The sequence below is a fragment of the Helianthus annuus genome, chromosome 14 (genome assembly GCF_002127325.2).
Source record: "Helianthus annuus cultivar XRQ/B chromosome 14, HanXRQr2.0-SUNRISE, whole genome shotgun sequence".
In the NCBI taxonomy this organism is placed as follows: domain Eukaryota; kingdom Viridiplantae; phylum Streptophyta; class Magnoliopsida; order Asterales; family Asteraceae; genus Helianthus; species Helianthus annuus.
The window spans coordinates 165,343,293-165,360,429 of NC_035446.2; the positions used below are offsets into that span (position 1 = coordinate 165,343,293).

At 34.3% G+C, this 17,137-nt stretch overlaps 1 long non-coding RNA gene across 1 annotated transcript; it reads right to left on the reverse strand.

The window, feature by feature from the left end:
- Window positions 1–16,298: 16,298 nt before the first annotated feature.
- Window positions 16,299–16,588, reverse strand: LOC110907775. Its single transcript, XR_004879797.1, has 2 exons — window positions 16,526–16,588; window positions 16,299–16,434 (listed from the first exon to the last, which is right to left on the reverse strand). It is a non-coding gene; the product is annotated as an uncharacterized LOC110907775 (long non-coding RNA).
- Between the last annotated feature and the right edge of the window lie 549 nt (window positions 16,589–17,137).

The window sequence follows — 17,137 nt, forward strand, 5'->3', positions numbered from 1 at the left end:
CAAGAGTTCCTGCAGTTGCTTTGACAGTTCCTCCAATTCCGATGGAGCTAGACGATATGGTGCGCGAGCTATGGGTGCTGCTCCTGGAGCGAGCTCGATCTGAAATTCGACCTGACGATGAGGCGGTAAGCTTGGTAAATCTTCAGGAAACACCTGAGGGTAATCACGTACAATTGGAATATCTTCCAATTTCTTTTCCTTTGCTGAAGCATCTGAAACAAGAACCAAAATGGCTGTGTGACCCTTACGTAAACATTTCTGAGCCTTCAAGAAAGAGATGATGCCAACCACTGCACCACTCTTGTCGCCTTGAACTTCTAGAGGTTCCTGACCCGAACGTGGAATACGAATTATCTTCTCGCTGCATAAGATTTCTGCCTGGTGTTGGGATAACCAATCCATCCCAATCACGACGTCGAAACTACCCAAAACTATGGGAATGAGATCAATAGAGAAGGCTTGACCAGCTAAGATAAGATTACAACCTTGAACTACGTGCGTGGCTTCTAGACTTTTACCGTTAGCTAATTCTACTACATGTTTGGTGGGTAAAAGTGTTGGTGCACGTTTTAGCAGTTGACACATTTTCACAGACATATAGCTTGTATCCGCACCCGAATCAAATAAAACAGTAACGTAAATATTGTCGAGGAGAAACTTACCCATAACAACGTTGGGATCGTTCACCGCGTCTCCTCTTCCCAAAACGAAAGCTCGACCTCTTGCCTCGTTACCATTATTGTTGTTGTTCCCGCCGTTGTTGTTGCCGTTGCCCTGGTTGTTGTTGTTGCGATTCTGGTTCAACTGAGGGCAATCTCGTTTGAAATGACCTTCAGCCCCACACTGGAAACATCCCCGGTTTCCACGCTGTGGCTGCTGCTGCTGCTGCTGCTGCTGATTCTGTGGAGCGGGTTGCTGAGGCTGCTGATTCTGATTTGCAGGCCGTGGACTCCTACAGTCTTTGGCCTCGTGACCCATCTTAAGACACCTTTGACAACGACCCTTGTTACATGGGCCGTGGTGATGCCTGTGGCAATTGTAGCACTTAGGTTGACTTCCCTGATATCTCTTCTGTCTGTGACCACCAGAGGATTGCTGACTGGGACTCTGATAGTGATCAATCTTCTGCTGCTGAGCTTGTGGCTGAACAGATGCTGAACTTTTACTAGAATCTCCATCCCATTTCCTTTTACTGTCACCAGATGTAGCAGGAGTAACTGAGGTGGTGACATTAGCAGTAGCATTAACACGCTTGGGCAGTTTATTCTGATCCACTGCCTGATCGGTGATACGGTGAGCGAGGCGTTGGATTTCCTGGATGTTTTCGAGGTTGGCCGACGTCACGTGGCTCTGAATTTCTGGCGCCAATCCCTTGAGATACAACTCAATGCGCTTGTATGGAGGGTCCACCATAGTTGGACACAGAACGGCCAGCTCATTCGACCGTTTAGTATACGCTTCAATCTCTGATCCAACCATTTTCAGGTTATACAGCTCATCTTCCAGCTTGTGAATATCTTCACGCGTGCAATACTCACGCTTGATGAGTTCCTTGAAATCGTTCCATGGGGTGGCGTTAGCAGCTGCCAACCCTAAGATCTGGACTTGGGCGTTCCACCAAGTCAGCGCTATCCCTTCCAACGTGCCGGTAGCAAACTTGACCTTGCGAGCCTCAGGGCACTCGCACATTTCGAATACTGATTCTAACTTTTCAAACCAATGGAGGAGTCCCACTGCCCCCTCTGTGCCGCTGAAAGAGTTTGGGCGACAGTCCATGAAGTTCTTAAAAGTGCAAACTTGCTGCGCTGGTTGACCTATTGTGTACGAATAGGACGAAGTTAAATACGAGAGTTAATGTAGGATCTAAAGATCCTAGTGTGTGCCTATACTGCAGGATATACTACCTGCTTGAGCTGCTGCAACTGCCGCAGCAACTTGAGCTTGAACAAGAGCCTCTAGCTGGGCTTGCGTCATGTTGATTCGTCCAGACATGATCTTCATAGTAAAAGTAACGTAAGTGAGAGTGGTTCGCGAGTAGGGCGATGACAGAAAAGCGTAAGCACGTAGGGATTCTCATGCTATAGTATCGTGTGTATCTAATCGTAATGCGAGCAAAGTTCTAAGCAGTTCTAGCAAACAGGCAATAAACATAAACCTTATTACCTAGAATGTCGAGTCTTGCACGTGGAGCGAAGCGTCGTTGTGGATCGTTGAGAGCACTGTTCTGGTTATAGTCTGGTTTTAATAAAAACGTTTTCCCATATTAAAACCAAGTTCTCTATAACCAATGACTCTGATACCAATCTGTCACACCCTCAAAATCCACCTCGCGGAGTACCACCGCTTGAGGGCGTGACTGACCAGGATCCAGCCATCAATCATATCAAACATAGCATTTAATATAAAAGTAAATAATGTAAATCATCATGACATGATTGATGTTTCAAAAACCAACATCGTTTAAGTAGCGGAAGCATAGTATGTAATCTCAAAATAAATATAAGTTCGAATAACGTTCATGAATCCAAACCCCACAACGCCCGGCTCCTCCCTGTGCAAGCTCCAGTATACCTAAGGTCCTGCAAGGCATGCAGCAAATAATCAACAAACTAGTTGAGCGAGTTCACAGAATGTAAGTTCATAACGTAGTGCATAAGTATAGCTAGTGGGGGCTTCCCATACTAGTGTGTACTAAAGGTGGGGGCTTCCCATACTAGTGTGTACTAAAGGTGGGGGCTTCCCATGTTTATCCGGGCTAATGAGGGCTTCTCATTAACGGTACTTACTAGACTAACTTCCGACCATGTGTTCTTCTTTACCGAGAACAGGAAAACGTACAGGGTCACGTAGGCTTTACGTGGCGTGCCCTTCCCCGAGGACATGGTACGCGTGGGGGCTACGTAGGCTTTACGCAGCGTGGCCTTCCGACCTGGAAGCCAGTAGATGGTATTGGGTTACGTAGGCTTTACGTAACGTGTCCTCCCGACCCGGGAGACATATGGCAATTGTACTGGGTTACGTAGGCTTTACGTAACGTGTCCTGACTAACCTGAGGACGATGGTCTATAGTCTGGTATATGCGTAAGTACGAGTATCTCCTTTTACAATAACATATCCAACCCAATTCCCAACCCGGGAATCCCATGCCTTGGCTGTGTGAACTCACCTTGGTTTGCTCGGCAGATACACAGAAAGAGTACAGGTAGCAAGTAAATGGTCACTCACGTCCTACCATGGTTGTTATGCAAGTTAGGTTCGTATATGGCACGTTTGTATCACTTATGGTATCAAGTATGATCATGGCAAATCACATATCGTATCAGCAGTTCATATCGGGTAACGAGTCCAAGTAATCGGCCCAACATAGCCCGGCCCAAATGGTAAACACATACTGGTCCAATTATCAAACAGTCCACAAATCAAATCATTGGGCCCGAGACAGTGGAGGCCCAAACAGTGTGCGTGTAAATGATGGTCTCGAGTCGCAACGGAGATCTCGAGTCGCAACCGGAGATTACGAGTCGCAACAGCTGGTTGCGAGTCGCAATGATGGTCTCGGTTCATCATGGTCTGGTTACGAGTCGCAACGGGACTCGCAACCGTGGTCTCGACTGGTGCTGTTTGTGGTCTCGAGTGGGGTTCCGACTCGCAACGAGTGATACCGAGTCGCAACCGTGTGTGTAACTGGTTTCCATAATTCCTGCATTGACTTATCCGTGATTCTAGCAAACATCTAAGGCAGTTTCACAATTCAGATCAATTCAGTTTCAATTCCAAAATCAACAGATTCAAACAACATATTATCGATCAAACAAGTGCATATCGGTCACTTATTCAAGAACCCTAATATGATCAACATGAACAGCATCCATATGAACAATAATCTACTCATATGAACATGTAGCCGTGACTATATACCTAGCCCATTACTTAGCACATCTACAAGTTACCATCTGAATCATATGGCATAACAACAGATTACATCGAGTTTCATCCGATCCGTATGAACACGTTAACAATCCGAACCACATATTAACATTTGATTTATAACAAAGCACACATGTAAACCGGTTCTATCACAATCAACCATACTATCATCACCCGAATTACATCATGTAATGCTCAAGAATCATATATAATCATCATGTAAACGCATAGATCGTAACATCATCATATACAATCAAATAACAATGTACACTAACCGGTTGGAATCAAAGAGAGGGTGAGCCGAGAAGTTTTTGTTGTTCGCCGTCGGGGATCCAAGCAGCCGAGAGAGAGAGAAAGAGTCTAAGGTTGTTGTGTGTGTTTGTGATTTTGCAAAAACAAGGAAACAAAACCCCTAATTCCGATTTTTTTGTGTTGCGAGTGGGGGAGTGGGCCGAGCCCAACTCGGGTATCAAATGGAGTCCGATTCAAGTGTGGCCCAAAGGGTTTGTGTGACCGGTTTGTGTAGTTTGGGCTCATGCAACGCATAACATACATACACACATAACACACGTAAACAAATATTCATTTAAAATCATATAATTCAGTTCTCTTAATAATCACGTAACGTTACATCAAAGCAAGTCGAAAGTTCGAGTTGTCACACCCTTCTCCTAAACTTTGCCGCCCATGATGATGATTGTGAATTAAGGATTCGAATTAAACCCTAAATTGAAGATTTGCGTCATATTCTTTTCATGATGATGATAAGGTAATTTGTTGATTCGATTTCCATTATGATGCATGTGCCGAGATAGAGGGGTTTTTATAAAAATGATTATGTGAGATTCGTACTACCAGCAACTTTCATGATGATGATGTCCCTTAACTGAGAAAAAGATAGGTGGGAGTGGGCATCGTGTGTTCTCAGTCAAGCGTCTGAGATGGCGCCTTTTGTGCAATCAGGCAACTGCAGGAAAGGATTTTGGGAAGGGGTTGCAAAATGGTGCAAACTTCCTGCACTATGCTTTTTTGGTATTGATGATGTAGCAAACTGCCATGATTTTGTTAGAGGGTCAAAGGCATAGAAGCGAGTGATTTATTCAGTAATTCAAATAGCAGTGTGGTGTATATGGAAGAGCAGGTATAGTGTCATTTTAATGGGGCGCAAGTCAAGCCGGAAAGAGTATTATGTGTGAGGTAGCTTTAGATTATATGTGATTCAGTTTGTGCTCAATCTCGAGTCGATGTATTATAAATTTGTATTTAGTTAAAATTGAGATTGAAATTGAGATTTGTTGTCAAATTGTATGTGATTCAGTTTGTGTTTATGTGTGCAAGGAGGAATATTGATTCCTTAATAATCTGTATGTGTTTTATCTTGCATTTGTGAATAAGATAAATCACTTATTTAGATAACTGAATCCTATTGTGGAGTAAAGTTTATGCCCAATTTAAGCATTAATCATTAAGCATATGCATACCAACTGTTTGCTTAAATGTCTATGTGGGTTCTTGCCTTCTTGGTAATGTTTTAATGCATGTTTCCATATCATCGCTCCAAAAAGGTTAATACCATACCTTTCATAACTATGAATTTGTTATGTTAATGGGATGTACTTTCCTAATAACTATTTATTAATTTGTTTAATTTTATTTTGTTTAATCAGAAAACACAGGATTAAGAGGTCACTTAAAGTAGCTTGGTGATGAATATTTTTGGTGGAAGTATAGTCAGGAGCCTATCAAGGGTTCTCCGCATTCAAGGTACCATTGTTTTGCTTCATATTGTGAATCTTGGATTAAAAGCGTAAATTTTTGGATGAATAAACATGTAAAAATAAAGCCAGGATATATAAACTCACATCATAGTATAAAGTTAAACAGAAGGAAAATTTGTGATAAACAATGAGGATTGCTATATGATTTATGGATCATTGTGTCATTGTCTTCAAATTCAACGAAGATATGTTGTAAGTCTCAAGTGTGATTTTCCTCTATCTTCAATCTACATATGACTTCTCTATGCTCATTAATTTATGACTTTGAGAGATGTTGAATTGACTGGGGGCTGAATGAATTGAAGAACGATTAAAAGGTTATTATGCCCAAATCCTAATAAGATCCACTTATATAACCATGACCAGCAGAAACTTGTTGCAATCGCAGTTTAACCTCTATATGTTTTTTATCTGGATGATGGTTGGTAACTATTCATTTTAATTCCGTTCCCAAAAAAAAAACTAATAAATTTAATCTTTATATATACTTTTTAGCTGTGTTTTAAAGTTTACATGTTGAAAAAAGCAACAAAAATTATTAAATCAAGTTTATAGTATACAGATAACTAAATCAAGTTTATTATAATTAATTTATTTGAATGAAAATTAAAAGGCAGAAACATAAACTGTTAACAGAACTAAAGCAACATCTTTGTGAGGGATGAACTCCGTACCATAAGGTACCGAAAGTATCATCGATCCCGAAAATCGCAAAAAAATGGGTACCGATACCGAAAGTGTTGGAAGGTAAAAGGTGGGTAAAATACCGTACTGGTATCGAAAGTACCGATCCCGAAAATAACAAAAAGAGGTTACTAGTACCTGTACCATAAGTGCTCAGTACGGTACGGTACGGTTTGGTACTGGTACAGTACCGGATTAGTTTTGATACCAGGTACCATTTGCCAATCCCTATCTTTGTGTATATGTCAACTTTATTATGAGATTATGATTAACCATTTCAGATTATTAAAGAATAATTTGGCTTTATGGTGTTGTGATTTACATTTTTCAAATGCACAGTAGTTCTGTTTTCACCTGTGAATGATGTACATTTTTCTTGTTGATGTTTTAGGTGCACTATTATTGAGGATGAGACCACACCAACGTGTACTTGTGCTGTTTGTGTTGTTAGTGGTGAGAGGTTAGTAAATCAACTTTACATAGTATCTATATATATATATATATATATATATATATATATATATAAATGAGATGGATTTGGGCTATGTGTCCTTTGTCTTTGGCCATCTAGGCTGATGTGGCAATTTGGTTTAGGAGGGAAATCCCAATTAGCTTTCAACAATCACGATTCCAAGGAAAAAAGGCGGGATCCGAATTGAGTTGGGTCGGGTCAACAGAAAATGGATCCTATATGTTATTTTCCAAAACCCTAGACACCACATATAACTTCTCTATGCTCATTAATTTATGACTTTGAGAGATGTTGAATTGACTGGGGGCTGAATGAATTGAAGAACGATTAAAAGGTTATTATGCCCAAATCCTAATAAGATCCACTTATATAACCATGACCAGCAGAAACTTGTTGCAATCGCAGTTTAACCTCTATATGTTTTTTTATCTAGATGATGGTTGGTAACTATTCATTTTAATTCCGTTCCCAAAAAAAACTAATAAATTTAATCTTTATATATACTTTTTAGCTGTGTTTTAAAGTTTACATGTTGAAAAAAGCAACAAAATTATTATTACAAGTTTATAGTATACAGATAACTAAATCAAGTTTATTATAATTAATTTATTTGAATGAAAATTAAAAGGCAGAAACTAATCCTTTAGGGTGAAAATCTAGTAAGTAACCTTAGAAGTAATATTCGGTGAAAATTTATTATGTGATATAGACACTCACCAAAACCTAAAACCCTAGCCCGACCCTATTCCGTGATAAAGACCGTCACCAAGAATCGAACGAAGCAATAAGCAAAAATAAAACAATCACAAGCACGTATATGCACCAAGTTAAATTCCCATAGCTTTTACAGTACAAGAAAAATCCACAACCACGCCAAAAACCGAATAAAAATCTAAACTTTATTTAACCGTTGTCATGAGCCTAGGTAGTTTATAAAATCTAGCCAAGAAACATAGTCTTAAAAACAATCAAACAAGGTTTGGAACAAGAATTCATCGATGACAAACAAGAAAAATAGAAAACTAAAGAAACCGAGTAGAAAAAACCCGTTAATCTCTTGCTCCCCACGCTTCTCGCTCCCTTCAGATGATTCCGTGCCCTTGATCCTATATAAATTGCCTTCCAGAATCGTCCCAAGCTCTGATCGTATGATGTTATTTTTTTTTTCGTTCCAGCCGTCTCATCGATAATATGTGCCCTCTTTCGTCTCTGATGTCTTCCATCCAATTTAATGGGCTTCAGCCCAACAAAAATAAAATGATGGCCAACATCAGTCTTACGTATATTAATTCTCCTTTAAGAATGATTCCCCCAAAATATTATATCTCCTCAAAGCTTGCGTCCCCAAAGTATGTTGTCTTTTTCGTCCATGTTAATTGGCAGCCTTCTTATGTTATGTATATATTTTTACTAGGTTATAACCCGTGAATACTCACGGGTTGTTAATCTATCTTTCTAAACAAATAAATATATACATATATATTCATAAATGATAAATTTTATGATGAATAGAGTGTATGAATAAATGATAAAACGGTATGTGGCTGATTATATGAATGGATATCATAACAAAAACTGCATTGTAAGTCGAAACAATTATCGATAAAGTTTGAACAGTGAATAATGTGAAAATTGGGTTATCCATTAAAAGAAACACTAATAGTAAACTAACATATGATAAGATGTAATAACTTAAAATTCAAAACCATTAAACATTGTTAAAAACTATTAACGATAACAAAGTAAATATATATCATATGAAAACCAATTATCGAAAACCTAAATGTAAAAAAACTAATCAGTACTCCTTTTTGGAGGTACAACGAATTCAACATTCAAGACTTGAGGAGTTTCATCAAAAGAAAAGTGAACCGTATCACCCTCGTTAATGCGAGCACGTTTCATGAATCTCGACCATTTGCATAACGCATAACGAAAACATTCTCCTCTCTTTTCACATCTGGTATGATTGGTAAACTCCTCTTGTCAGTCAAATGCAGAAGTCTGGCGGTCATAGGTTTTAAATCAGAATCAAGTTTAGCCATCCTTGAAACATTATCAGGCAGCTGCTGTATTGTTTTTAAAATAAAATTAATATGAAGAAGAATATAAAAATAACAATGTACTTTTATGTGAATAAAAATGTAATTTTTAATATAAGTAGTTCCAAGAATAATATTAAAACTTACAAAATCTTTGGAAGCCGTACGAACAAACATATAAACACGACCATCTTCTTGTTCATCAATAGCTAGCTCTTCAATTGCATCAATAGGTGCAACTACATGCTGAAAATCACATATAACATTTATTAGAATAACAATATAGTAATTAAATATATAAAGAAGCAAGCAAATGTATAGTTACCTCATCAACATCAAATTAATTTCAACACCATTTTTTCCAAGAATTTTTAAATGGAAATAATTTCCAAAACCTCTTGTGAATATTAAATAACAACCAACCTCCAATTGAAACAGATTAACAATTACATCAATACCAATGGAGAAACCGACTTTACCATCAAGGGTTTCAATCTTGACGTGAAAGATTTTGTTGCCTATATCTATAATGGAAATTATATGATTTGATGTATAATCATAATAGTTGGGCAGAATGGACTCGGGAATGACCTGTAGAAATAATAACAAAAATAATAAAAATGTTAGTTTTGTAATCAGTTCATAAAAAGTAAATATATTAACATAAATAAAATGAAAGTAAAAAATAATCTTACAATAAAGTTACATGTTGTAAATAACAGCGATGTCCAGAAAGAGCTTTGAATCACACCATCAATGAAATGTGTTATTTTGAATGTAGAAAACTCGACAGGATTGAAGAGCACCAAACAACCTTTTTTCATATGTAAATGTTTTACAACATTTGACCAACCATGGAAAAAGAAATGTTTTCCTTTGGCTTCGCTTAAACATTAAATGTTCGACCATCTTGACTTTGTATCACAACATTTGTAGGTGCCTTATTGTTACCCCACAATTTGGATGCAGCGTCTGAAGGAATGGCCTGATAAAGCAACGAATCCAAAATAAGTTATAATTATATTTCTAATTTATAAACCATAACATAACTTTAAATTGTATTTCATGATAACAACAAAAACAAAGTATAATTAATGTCTGAATTTAGAAAATACCAGTAAAAGTTCGTCCACTACATTCATGTGTCTACAAAAAGAGTGGTTCTCTAATACTGATTGAAAAAACAAGATATTAATAAAATATAACTTGTTAATGGTATTATTCGCAACAAATGATAACATTAAAAAGAAAAAAATACCTTGAAGAACTTTCAGCCATATTAAAAACCTACAAACACATGTAACGTAAACAAAACAATTAAGATTATCTATTATGAATTTTCAAATTAATTATCAATTTTAGTTATAATATATGCTGATTATTTTTTTTAAAACATATATGAAATAAAATCAACTAAAAACACATAACGAATCCTTATCAACCATGTGATAATATAAGCTTATTAGTATAAAAACATGTTACATAATCCATGCTGATTAGTTACATAAACAAAAATGTGATGGAGATGTTATAATAACAGTTTGTAATACATTAATAGGTTTCATAAACATTCGGTTTCATAAACATACAGAATGTAAGAAACGTACCTTGTAGATTTGCTTCACGATCAAGAAGAGGTAACTTGATTTTGATTCGAAAAACTTAGATATATAAAAAAACTGTTTGGTTATCATACAGAAAACCGGATTGCAGAATATATATATAAACAGGTGACATATACTAAGATAGAACAAAGCAATGTTATTACAAATCTTGTAAAAATTTATATAATAACTAACGATACATATTTCCAAATATGTATTGATAGAAATCAATTTTAATTGTTTCCTTATAATTTGTTACAATTATGTGGAACATTCCAAAAATATCATATCAATACGAAAATAAAACCATTCTTGAAGAATGATGATAAAAGTCAAATGTTAATTAATTTTAAAAATTAGATAAAACAATCAAAATCGATAATATATTTACTTTTTATTTATTAATTTATTTATTATTTAGGTTATATGGTAACAAAAACTGCATTTCACACTAACCATATCATAAGCTTATCAACAATATATACATATTAGAAAATACTTGTCTAACAAACCATCAGTACTATCCCAAAGTTTCAAAACAAACCAACCATAAAACCACATTTAATATTCATGCTTAACCATCTAAAATAAACATAATAACCAACATTCACGAACCGCCTCTTTTCTTTGTGATCTTGGGTACGACTTTGGTCAACATCAAACGCTGAGAAGACTTGACGTACGTAAAGAAAAGAGTGGAGCCTATCTCAATAAGCCATTTACCAAAAACTGCGTGTATGGCTAATGAGATAAATCTATATGATAACAAAAACTGCATTTGACGTCGAAACAATTAACAACCAAGTTTTGACAGTAAATAATGTCAAAGTTGTGTTATCCATTAACAGGAACACTATGACTAAAGTATCAACTTTCATACAATAGAGTGTTGTTTACTTACTATTTGTTCAAAAGGTAAATGAAACACACTAACCACATCATCAGCATATAACCAACATATACATACTACCAAAAGAGTTTACTAACCAACCATCCGTACTATCCCCAAGTAACAAAGCAAACCAACCAAAAACCATATTTAATATTCATGCTTTATTGTTACCCCACAATTTGAATGCAGCGTCTGAAGGAATGGCCTGATAAAGCAACGAATCCAAAATAAGTTATAATTATATTTCTAATTTATAAACCATAACATAACTTTAAATTGTATTTCATGATAACAACAAAAACAAAGTATAATTAATGTCTGAATTTAGAAAATACCAGTAAAAGTTCGTCCACTACATTCATGTGTCTACAAAAGAGTGGTTCTCTAATACTGATTGAAAAAAGAAGATATTAATAAAATATAACTTGTTAATGGTATTATTCGCAACAAATGATAACATTAAAAAGAAAAAAATACCTTGACGAACTTTCAGCCATATTAAAAACCTACAAACACATGTAACGTAAACAAAACAATTAAGATTATCTATTATGAATTTTCAAATTAATTAAATTAATTATCAATTTTAGTTATAAATTGAAAGTAAACAATAAGTGTAAAATTTTTACAGAAATGTAAAGTGTTGATGTATAAAGTTTAAGTCAACATTATATGTAATCGTATAAATGACACGATAAAGTTTTATAAAAAAATTGAATATTGAAAACAAACATTAAATAAGTATTAAATTAACATATTAAAATGAAAAATATATTTATCCATTAAAAGGATTATATATTTGTAAAGTCAGTTAGTATAGAGGAAATAAATTTTTTGATATCAAAAAAATATGGAAAACAAAGACACCTAATAGAATAATAAGTATATTATATGTATTGAAAATAAGTATTAAATTAAGTTAGTATATAACAAACAACCATTGGAGATACAGTCTCGTGACCAAATACTATCTTGGCCTTCCCTTTTGGGTCATTCTACATAAAAGTGAATAATAAGCATATAAATATACAACCAACTAATTAAAAGCGTTATATAATATATAAGGAACGTTGTGAACACTTACATGAGACCGATAGGAATCACAGGAAGATGAAAGCCGCATATAGTCACCAACTACATCACCAACAACATCTTCATCAACATCACTTTCATATGTAATCACCTTATCTTTGTGTTCCCACTAAAAAACATAATATTCAAAAATTTAGACATTCTTAACTTGAACATTAACCAATAAGTTCGTATTAGATAAATATTTAACTATAAGCGTAATAACACTAACCGCAAGGAGTAGATCAAATCCGTCATCACCGTAAATACGATCATCCAACACAACAACGTCCACCTTGGTGAAATACATTTTAATACCAGTTTCATGATAAAAAATCGACAACTCAAAAGTCTCATATCCAGCCATTGAAAAAATAAAATTACACCGGGTATCTAATGAAAGATCACTAATAAGCTTAGACCATCCATCGGTGAAAGCACAATTGTTGGACAACACATCCATCCTCACATTCCAAAACCTATCACCCACATAAAGACTTGCTAATCCACCTTTCAATACTTAGAATCACCAACATTGCCTTCGCCGATCTCGAGAAGCCATTTACCAAATTCTTTTATCTCCTCGATGTTTGAGCTACTCGATCCAACAGACAAACGCATGTTCGTTGTCAAATTTAACACCTTGAAACTCGACCATATGTAAGATGAACATAAAGAGGCATGTACAATGTCTTGCCTGCTTCCATTTTGTACAACTGGTAGGATTTGCCTAAAGTCACCACCAAATACAATAGCTTTTCCACCAAATGGAAGTTCATAATTTCGTGAATCAGAGACACTCAAAACATCTTTCAATGTATGGTCAAGAGCCTCAAAAGCATGTTTGTGTACCATCGGTGGTTCATCCTAAATAATTAACTTGGCTTCGTTTAGAAGAATAGCGATTTCAAAATTAGGCTTAATATGGCAAACGGAATCTTCAGTAAGATTAATTGGAATATGGAATGTTGAATGGGCGGTACGACCTCGTGACAACAACAATGATGCAATCCCACTTGAAGCAACATTAATAACAATATGTCCATTGCATCTAATGGAAGCAGCTAAGGTTTTCCACAGAAATGTCTTACATGTACCACCGTAACCATACACGAAAAAAACACCACCTTTCCCACGTTCAACAGCAGCCATAATCTGGTTATACACTGCTCTTTGATCATCATTTAAAGAATTATGAAGCTTATTGAACTCCCTAACTTCATCCAGGTCCCATGAAAGCTCATCGTTTATCAGACTGTTGGTCTCATATATTATGGAATTTTCGCCAGGAACAGGCATTGGTGAGAATCTATGCAAGCTGGATCCATTACGAATAAGATAGTTTTCGATTTTAGACAACGTTATATTCTTTAAACGTTCATCTGAAACAACCAATCATGAGTCTTTTGTGCTACTGATTTTATGTATCTTTTTTGGACATACACGTTCTCCTCTTATCATGTTCAATTTTCGTCGTTGGTAGTTTAAGCTTGAAAACAATTAATGGTATATTATCATGACAGATACCATATTTTTGAATATAACTAACAATGGTATCGACTATAAATGCTTGTTGATTATCGATGTTTAAATATATATATATTTACAAATTAAGATATGGTTGTTTATATGTGATTTGCATTTATTATATAAGTTCTAACTCATATTTACTAAAAATTTAATGTAACCTTAAATCTTGAAGTAAACAGTAAAGATGAATTCCATAAAAAATCAATGAAGAAAAAGAAAAGTTGGAAATTAATATTAAAATATTGAAAGTATAAATTTCAGAATATCTCTTTGTAGACTACATTGGTAATTTTATTAGTAATGTTCCCATCACTGTCTAAATATTAACATCTTTAAGCCATCCATACTTTTGAATCTTGAAAGCGTTAAATAAATATTAACATCAACTAAAAAGGGCTGACTTTACAAAATTAACTATTATTTGCAATTATTAAAAATTCGATATCTATATTATAAAAGAATGAAAATTACCGTAGTTTTAAATTTTTTAAGATTCTATATATAAAGATTATAATCAAATAAAACATACAACATTCATCAAAATTATTAGTCTACCAAATTTGGTTTCCATATTAGCTAAAATTGATTGTAAATTAGTAAACAAATCAATTTAAGTATCATACTTTTATATTATATAACAACATAAGTTCAAATACTATTTAACACCTTTTTTTTTGAAAAAAAAAAGATATAAATATTCCCAAAATCTATATATGTATTGTTTCCTTATTGGTTTGAGATAGATGAAATTTTTCTAAAATATATTAACTTATTAAAAAATATACATTTAAAAAACCAAATTTTAAAAATAAGATAACATAAATCAATTAACATTATTTCAGTATTGGTTTGGAATAGATGGATAAATAGTATATGACATGTTAACTGCTAGTTTATGAAGTTGACATACCAATAAAAATTTATTTTTAAACAATAATAAACCAACAGTGAAGATACTCTTTTTAACATTAACAAAGCATAGAGCAGAATTATTGTATCGTACAAATATATTTAGAGTTCGGATGGTTGAGTGTAGGAATCGATATCATAACCAAAACAACTTTTGATGTGGAAATAAATAAGACAAATATGAAAAGGAAGGTAATACCAAAATTCTGTTATCCATTCAAACCAAAACTAATAGCTATTTATCAGATTTCACACAAAAGTGCTTTGTTTATGTACTAACAGTTCTACCGATAACATATCCGACTATCCACCGTCAACCATCCTTCACTAATACCCACCAATGATCAAAAAACGAAACCAAACTACCACATTAACTGTTCAGCCTAAACCAACAAACAAAAACCACGATTTCCTTTGTCGTCACGCACGACCTCTTTTCTTTGTAGTCTTGTGTACAACTTTGGTCAACATCAAAAGCTGCGAAGACTTGACGTACTTAAAGAAAAGTGTGGCGCCGAACCGGATGTGATTTGATTTCAAGAAAGCTGACCACTTGGTAAAACCAAACCTGTAACCATCATCAGACTTCTCGGCTCTTGTGTTCATATTAGTTAGCTCACTCCTTAGGTTCTGGATCGTAACGTCACGCAAGTTGTCAACAGAAATAGACAGATCACTCGAAACATCAACCGGTAAATGCTGAGAAATGAACAGAACGGATTAATTATTAAATTCATTTATCAAAAAATTAGTAGACATTTAATAAATAATAATGATTATAATCATATCATAACGTATACCAGTTTGATTTCAGCCACTTTGGTGAACTCTAAATATGAATTGTTTTTCAACCTTTTGACTGTACGTTTACGGCGAACATCAGTCGTCGCCGTGGTGGATCTGCAAGCCTCACGCTTTGATTTAACCTATATATTTAAAAGATATAAAATACGTATCATAATTAAAAAGAACTATAATGATTTCATGAATGAATTTTATTAGTAAACATTATACAATGTGTACTTACAGTAATGTTTTCAGAAGGCTTCACTATATCAATGACAACACACTCATTCTTCCTCAAAACGTTTAAACGCGTACGATAGGCGATATGAGAATTCTTGGACAACTTGTGTAAACGAAATTTATTCTTTGGTATCAAGAAATTATCGAGATCCATATCAAACTTGCTTTTGACCTTAAACAAAAGAAAAAAAATATGATAAAGTAAAACACATAATATGATAAAAAATACAATGTACATACTGAAAAAAAATATTAAATTATGTTATTAGTTCATATAAACCTTTGGAGAAACAGTTTCATCACCACAGACAACCTTTGACTTCCCTTTCGTGTCCATCTACACAACAGTGAATAAGAAACATATAAATATAACATGAAGTAATTAATAGCATCTATATAATATATAAACAAACTTATAAAAAAATATTACATGACATTGAGAGGTAGCAGACAGAGTCTCTTTCAAAGCATCATTCTTTGTATTCCAACAATCATTGAACTACATAAAAGAAAATAGTAGCACAATTTAATAGTGTACTTATCTAATAGATATAATAAGATCTGTTAATAATTTGAACGCATACACTTACCAGCTTCTTAGCATCTTCCATCTCAATTAGAGCAGCTATATGTCGATCAAACTTGTAGTCGTCAGTATTCTAAAAAATGACATCATAAATATAAAAATATAAGAATAAAACAATGTACTGGTTGTTAAAGTTTGTTAACATATATTAAAACATAGTTACATACATTAAATATAGACTCAAAATTTGGAAGTTGAAAGTCACCAACACTATCCCCAGCAACACCTTCTTCAACATGACTTTCGGTAGTCTGTGGCTTCTCCTTTTGTTTCGACTACAGATAAAAAGTCCACATTAGTAACAATGTTAAATAAAGTTCAACTAATAAGATCGTATCAATCAACTTTAACAACGAAGGAGCGTTGTTTTTAGGATCCATAACTACAAATGAAGTAAGCAATGTTTTTAAAAAAAATATAACGGTAATCTATTTATAGAAACAATGTCTATTTACAGAAACCGAATAATAATTCCGAATACATAAAATTAAACTTAAAACAGTAATTTGTTTATAGAAACAAAAAAAAAACTTTAAAAGGAAATTAAAGGTATCCTTAAAGAATTAACAACTAACTAAATAGAAAAAAAATATAATTGATAAAACAAACCATATGA